Here is a 7,641-nt window from a genome sequence, read left to right as displayed (position 1 = left end):
CATCAGAGTCTACGGCGCATGCGTGACGCATGCGCCGCGGGCGTGCCTGTAACTATAAAAGCCAGAACGCGGGCAGAATCGAGGAGGACTCCGCTTAGCAACCGGGTGAATAACAGGCACGATCACGACATTGTAACTTACCGAACTGATATTAAAAGAGAGCCTAGTCATGGTAAACATCTGACTTCTCATTCTTATCTATGTACTTTGGCTTCACATACATTCTACGTTCATTGACTAAACACGGTAACGTAAAACAATGTTACAAAGGGTCTTCCTGAAGAACCAGGGATACAAGGGTAGACACAAAATCCAGGACGTCTGGAACCCGGAGCCACACCAAGTGATTGGGCGGCCCAACTCTGAAGGCCCTGTCTACCACGTCATGCCGCTGAAGAATCCAGGTATGACCAAGACGCTGCATCGCAACCAGCTGTTAGACTCCCAGGAGCTGGTCTCGGACTTGCATGGCAAGGGTCAGGGCTCCAGTGGAAGCCTACAGGTGCGGACAGTCAATGACAGATCCGACACTGAGGATGAAGGCCACTTCGGGGTTAGCCACCCACGGGAAGTCGACACCACCGATGGCAACCTGACCGGTGAAGACGCTATGGAGTCGGCTGAATCAGAAATCGAGGATATCCCTCAGGAAGGCCACCCATCTAACAGCGAGGCAGACAGCAGCGAGAAGGGGAGTTCGGAGTCCAACTCCGAGGATAATGGTTCACGCAAGACAGAAGAATTTGACTGCCAGGTTTGCTAGTAGAATCTATACATGCCTGGATGTATGAGGCTACAATGTCACAGTGAAATTTCATTTGGTTGAAAAGGTATATGCTCCTTAAATCGTATAATTCTATGGCATTCTGTTAGCTGTCAGTATTTTACTGTCAACGTATCCACTGCATTTGGCCACTGCAGTGCATGTGTGTTGGTGGTATTGTGTAGTTTTTGCCTGCGTCAATTGGTTACAGGTGGCAGCTCTCTATTGCAGCCTGTAGGCTTGCGTAGGTAAATGGATGAGTGCTTGCCTATTCTGTCTTGCAAATAGTTGTTGCTACTACGTACGATGGGAACTTCCATCTTTAATCTGAAGACACTTAAACGTACGCGCCATCTCGTGGCAACTTTCATAACGATCCCAACGAACATTCCTTTGAGAAGGTTCCTGATACCATCCCTGTGCATTCTACTGTTTCGGCGTGTATGTCAACACATTTGGGACTAACAGGGTTTACTAGAATCCCACCACTCCACCACAGAGTCACCGCAGTAGACGTTAGATGAGCGCTGTCGCTCCGCGGCACTTGTTTCACAAATCGATGTGACATTTCCTAATAAAACAACCAAAGAAGAATATTTGGATAACTACGATGACGATAAAGATGATGATCAGGTCAATACACACATAGCTCATGATCATGATCCTTGCAATATGATCAACTTCACTTCCAAGAATGGAGTTAAATTCCGTCAGCGAGCAAACCCGAAAGTTATCAGGTTTGTCAATTTCAATGAAGAACGCGACCCCGAAAACTTGTCGGGAAAGATTAATGTTGTATCACTGTTGGCAAAATGAAGAACGTGACTTGAAAGCAGACTTCGACACTTACCAGGATCACTACAACCACGTCAAAACTGCTCTACAGAGTAAACGAAAACAATATGAAGCTCACATGGAAGATTTTGACGCAGCAGTGCAGTCAATGAATGATAATCGTGAATAATGATGACGACATGGCCCCAAGTACACAACACCAAGAACTACAAAACATGTAGCAAGGTTCAAAAGAGAGCAGTAGATATATGTGCTTTAATCCTGTTTGCCCTGAAAATCAGAGGGTTTATGATATTGGCTTGGACCTTGGTATGCGCCATCGATATAACCCCGACAGTATTGAATTCTTAGGTGGTTTACTTCCTGATAACAATTACAGACAGCTTTTACAGTCACTAAACATGAAACAATCAGAGTTTGTGTGTCACGTAGTGCATGCACTAAAAACAAAGAATGATCAGTTATTTGCATTTCTACATGGTGGTGCTGGAACTGGTAAAAGTCTTGTCCTCAAAGCTCTGTATCAGGCTTTAACAAGATATTTCTGTCATGCCGATGATGAATCCAGAAGATAGCCGAGTCATTATATTAGCTCCAACTGGCAAAGCTGCATATCTAGTAAAAGGTTCAACAATACATGGCGGTTTGAAAATTCAGCCAAACAAGAGTCTAGATTATAAACCACTGAATGCTGACATTTGCAATACTTATCGAACAAAATATCGAAATGTGCAAGTTGTGATCATTGATGAGATAAGCATGGTTGGAAATTGTATGTTTCGATTAGTACATCTCCGGTTGCAAGAGCAGTAACAAGCCATTTGGTGGATTACATGTCATCGCAGTTGGTGATCTGTTTCAGTTGTCTCCAGTCCAAGATAGATTTATATTTCAAGACCTTTCTGACAAATTTGGGGGGTCACTTGCTGTCAATCTGTGGAAACAGTACTTTACACTATATGAACTTGACGAGATTATGCGACAAAAAGGTGATCAAGAGTTGGCACAAATACTTAATAGAATCCGAGAAGGTAAACATACACATATAGATATTAAACGCATTAAAGAGCGAGAAATTACAACCAATCATCCAGATTATGACAAGGCAGCACCCCATTTCTTTATTTTGAGGGAATTTGTCCAATGCCATAATGACTCAGTTCTTTCACATAGTAGCGCACATGTTACAGTCAAAGCACTAAATCTTGTCATGGGGGATCACACGCCATCAGTCAAAGAGCAAATCCTAGCAGCAGTAGAAAACATCAAAAATGTTTCATCTACTGGAGGACTGTTTCAAACTCTCAAAATTTCTGTCAACCATCAGTACGACATAGTAGCAAACATATCACTTGAAGACGGTTTAATTAATGGTGCCGAATGTACAGTAAAACACATTGAACATCTTCTATCAGAGACCTGGGTGTAAATTCATCAAGCTGCGTACGCAAAATATTTTGCGTAAATTTTGTGTACGCAATCGACGTTGCTTAGTTGCGATTCATCAACACAGCCATTTAGTAAATTTGCGTACGATTTCGCGTACGCAAGCGAGGCCGTTTTAGGTGCGATTCATCAAGCTAACAATTATCGTAAACCTTTGCGTAAACTCTTACCGAGCTGACACGGTCCGTAACACACTCGAAATTTCCGCAGGTGTTTCCACATACCGCAGCATACATTATAATTTATTGAGAAAACATTATAACAATTAATACTCAACTAAAAAAAAATAAATAATACCATACTACACAGAACAGGCGCGCCTTGACCCTTTTTTTGTCATAGCTTGGCATGTTGTTTCGTTATAAGCGAGTTCGTATTAGCCGTGTACGTGCACACGCACGCAACGTGTACGTGCACACGCACGCACTTTGACGTGCAACACGCACGCACGTGTACGTACACACGCACGCACGCACGCACGTGTACGTGTACACGCACAAGCACGCACGCACGTGTACGTGCACACGTACGCACGCCCGTGTACGTACACACGCACGCACGCACGTGTACGTGCACACGCACGTGTACGCACACACGTGTACGTACACACGCACGCACGCACACGTGCACAATCACGCATGCACGTGCGTGCACACGCACGCACGCCCGTGTACGTACACACGCACGCACGCACGTGTACGTGCGCACGCACGCATGTGTACGTGCACACGCACGCACGTGTACGTGCACACGCACGCAGGCCCGTGTACGTACACACGCACGCACGCACGCACGTGTACGTGCACACACACGCACGCACGTGCACATGCACGTGTACGTGCACACGCACGCACGCGCGCCCGTGTACGTACAAACGCACGCACGCACGCCCGTGTACGTACACACGCACGCACGCACGCACGTGTACGTGCACACACACGCACGCACACGTGCACATGCACGCACGCACGTGTACGTGCACACGCACGCACGCACGCACGCACGTGTACGTACACACGCACGCACGCACGTGTACGTGTCGCTGCTTTCATGAGTGTTGAACGCAATCATACAAACGAAAATGTGGACACTATCACATCCCCCAGCACTCATGTAGACAGAGCCAGACGAGCCATATGGTTTAAATACAAGAGAGGCGTCAGTTTGGTTCCTATCGGTATGTGTCGCACAGTGTGATTGGTTTATGCTAGGCACGCCCCTCAACAGCCAGCAGCCACGATGGCGTAATGGATTTACACTGGAATTCATCAACATTTGCGTACGCAGGTGCTACGCTGCGTTGATGAATTGCACCTACGAGCTTTGCGTACGTACTTCGTAGAAACTCGGTGTACGCAATAAACTTTACGCAACGTTGATGAATCCGGCCCCTGTTCCAAGCATAATATGGGTTCAATTTGAAGATACAAATGTGGGAAAACTGCAGCGCCAGAAATACACTGGCTATTATCATGATGGTCTAGTCAGAACGTGGACACCATATTTGCTGTTCAAAGACACTTTCAAGCTACCAAAAGACATGTGACGGTATCTCGCACCCAGTTCCCTTTAAGACCCGCAGCTGCAAGAACAATTAATACACTCGGTACAAGGGACTACATTCAAAAGTCACATTCACGTCGACTTAAGTGCCAACCCCAAAACTCCCAAGACTCTTTTCCAACACATCCATTATGTTGCACTTAGCAGAGTGACAACCATGAATGCACTGAATATTCTCAATTTAAATGAGAGTCAAATTCGAATATCGCCTCATGTGCTAACTCACATTGAAGAACTCCGAGCAGAACGGCAACTTCAGTTGTCTTACACACCTATTTATACATTTGGAGAAGACTACTTAAAAATAGCTTTCAACAATGCAACATCTCTACATCGTCATATTATGGATATCCGAGCAAATCACAACATCATAGCTGCAGACATTGCTATTGCCGAATCACGATTAACAGAATCTGATTTAGATGAAACGTACATGCTTAAGGATACTGTCATGCACAGAAATGGTGACAACTACACTAGCTCTCCACAAAATCGTTCCTTCCATGACCTTGTACTATATGTAAAACGTCATGTACAAGTCTTAGAAATGTGTAAATATTCGACAAGGATGTTTGAGAGTATCTTCACATGCATTCATTGGAAAGATTTGCCACTGCAAATATATTTCATCTACAAAGCACCATCATGTACACTTGAACATCTCAAACAACATCTCTGTAACGTTACAGTCGATGCTCATTTAGAAAGTCGACTGCTTTTTGTAGGCGACTTTAATATCGATTTTTCCAAAAATCAGACAAAATTCTTTGCTGAATTTACGCTAGCAAGATTCAACTGTTCACGGTTTGGCAAAAAACCTACAACTGATTCTGGTTCAATCAATTGATTTATTCTTTTTAAATTTTACTCTCACACATATTCATACAGTAAATGCTTACTGGTCTTATCATAAAATAATATATACTGCTATTTAAAATGTCCCATCATATCCAATCCTCCCTGACACAATGAATGTTCAAGCAAAAAACCCACACGTGAGTCATTTTAAGGGAATTATCCAGTATAGAAACACACAGTATTACATCGAGCGGCTGACGTACAAAGAGCCAATCTTTAGGCCAAAACTTTAGGACAAAACTTTAGGCACCTTAGGTATCAAGGCGTGACACCTTGATATACGGAAAGTCTGTGCATCAGTTGATGATACACAGAAATCTGTGCATCAGTTGATGATACACAGAAATCTGTGCATCACTTCGTGATACCTAATGCTATTTACTAACCTTTAATCTACCGCACGAACTAATCGTGATTTTGCACTGTGCACAGCACGTGCCCCACGCGAGTTTTTTTTCCCAGTCGAACATATCCGCGACCAGGGATTTAGCGCCTCTGATTGGCTGCTTCGATTTGCTTTGCTCTTGACAAGAGAACAAACGCCATTGGTAACAATAGCGAAGAATTGCAATTATTTGCAATAATAACCCTAACCCTAACGCCTAACCCTAACCCAACCCTAACCCTAACCTAATCCTAACTCCTAACCCTAACCCTAACCCTAATTTAATTTAATTAACACTAATAAATGAAATTAAATTATTAAAAAAAAAATTTTCATTAAAATATTTAATTGTTGTAAATCAATCATGCAAATATTCCGTTAATTAGAAAACAATAGTTAAATGGATAAAGATAGAAAATACAGAAAACAAAAAATAATTAAAACCAAACCGATTCGAACCAACGACCTTTCAGAAGTAACGCCGGTGCCTATCCACCACGCCACACAGGATATATAAGAAACAGTACATGACATATGCTAAATAGCAAACACGCGCTGTTTTTGAACCAATCAGGAGGCAGGATGAACCAATCAGAACCAATCAGAAGGCGCTAAATCTTCGACTGGATATGTCGACTGGGAAAAAGAACGAGCGCCCGCACACTATACGGCCCGCTCCGATCGATCGGAGAGCCCCCGACACTGCCCGACTCAAAGTTGCGCAAACATGGCACTCTCGTCACGTTCCAAGCGGATTTAGCGTGTACTAAGGGTCGGGAGTGTTTTCCCGCCATGTTTACCGAATGCGGTTCCCATGGCGCTGCTCTGTGATTGGTAAATTTCCTCAGCGCTTGCCGATCGGGTCGGATGCCACGCACACTATCCGAGTCGCGTCGTAAGCCCTCGCACACTATCCGCTCCCGATTCAAAATTCGAATCGGGCCAAAATGACCTCCCGAGCCAAACTTAGGCCTCCCGATCCGATCGCGCTCGGATCGGATAGTGTGCGGCTAGCGTCTATTTTTTCCGTACCGCAAATGCGTAAACGTTCTACAGTCTCACACGGGTTCCTCTGATTGGCTGTCTTTGATTTGCTTTGACGGAACAAACCTTACAAACAGAGAACAAACGCCCATTTGTAAATATTTGTTTTAGTTCATCATCAGTAGATAAGTAAGTTTTCTCATGTATTTTTTATGAAAAACACACATTTTACTCATTAATATAAAATATAATGTCACTATAATTACAATTCTTTGTTTAACTGTGTTATTTTCATCTTAATCTCAAGTTATGAGAGGGTTTGGCCTCTCGTAACGTATACGTACTCGTACTAGTCTATAGTATAGAGTAGCCCTTCGCTCTGTCGCAGGAGTAAAGATAGATACAATAATGTAACCCAACAACAATGTAACCCTATTCAATATGTGATTTGATTAACTGATCATTATTTCTTAACCTCTTCATTAATTCAAGTGAAACAAATTCATATATGTTGGTGACATTATAGCCTTCAAAACTCACTACTCAGTATATTACACCAGTCTTAAATATTATTCATGACCTGGGGCCATCGCACGAAAACGAAGCTAAGCTATGCAATTTTGTAAACAATGGCTGCTCAGGCAGGCACGCACAGAGGGGGTACACGCAACGTACACGCGGTACACGCACGTTACACGCAGATACACGCACGTACACGCGGGTACACGGAGATACACGCACGTACACGCGGGTACACGCACATACACGCGGGTACACGCACGTACGCGCGAGTACACGCGCGTGCACGCGGGACACGGCACGTACCGCGTGTACGCCGCGTGTACAT

This window comes from Priapulus caudatus, unplaced genomic scaffold (assembly GCF_000485595.1).
Source record: "Priapulus caudatus unplaced genomic scaffold, Priapulus_caudatus-5.0.1 Scaffold33, whole genome shotgun sequence".
NCBI lineage: Eukaryota > Metazoa > Priapulida > Priapulimorpha > Priapulimorphida > Priapulidae > Priapulus > Priapulus caudatus.
This window is presented reverse-complemented; position numbering follows the sequence as displayed.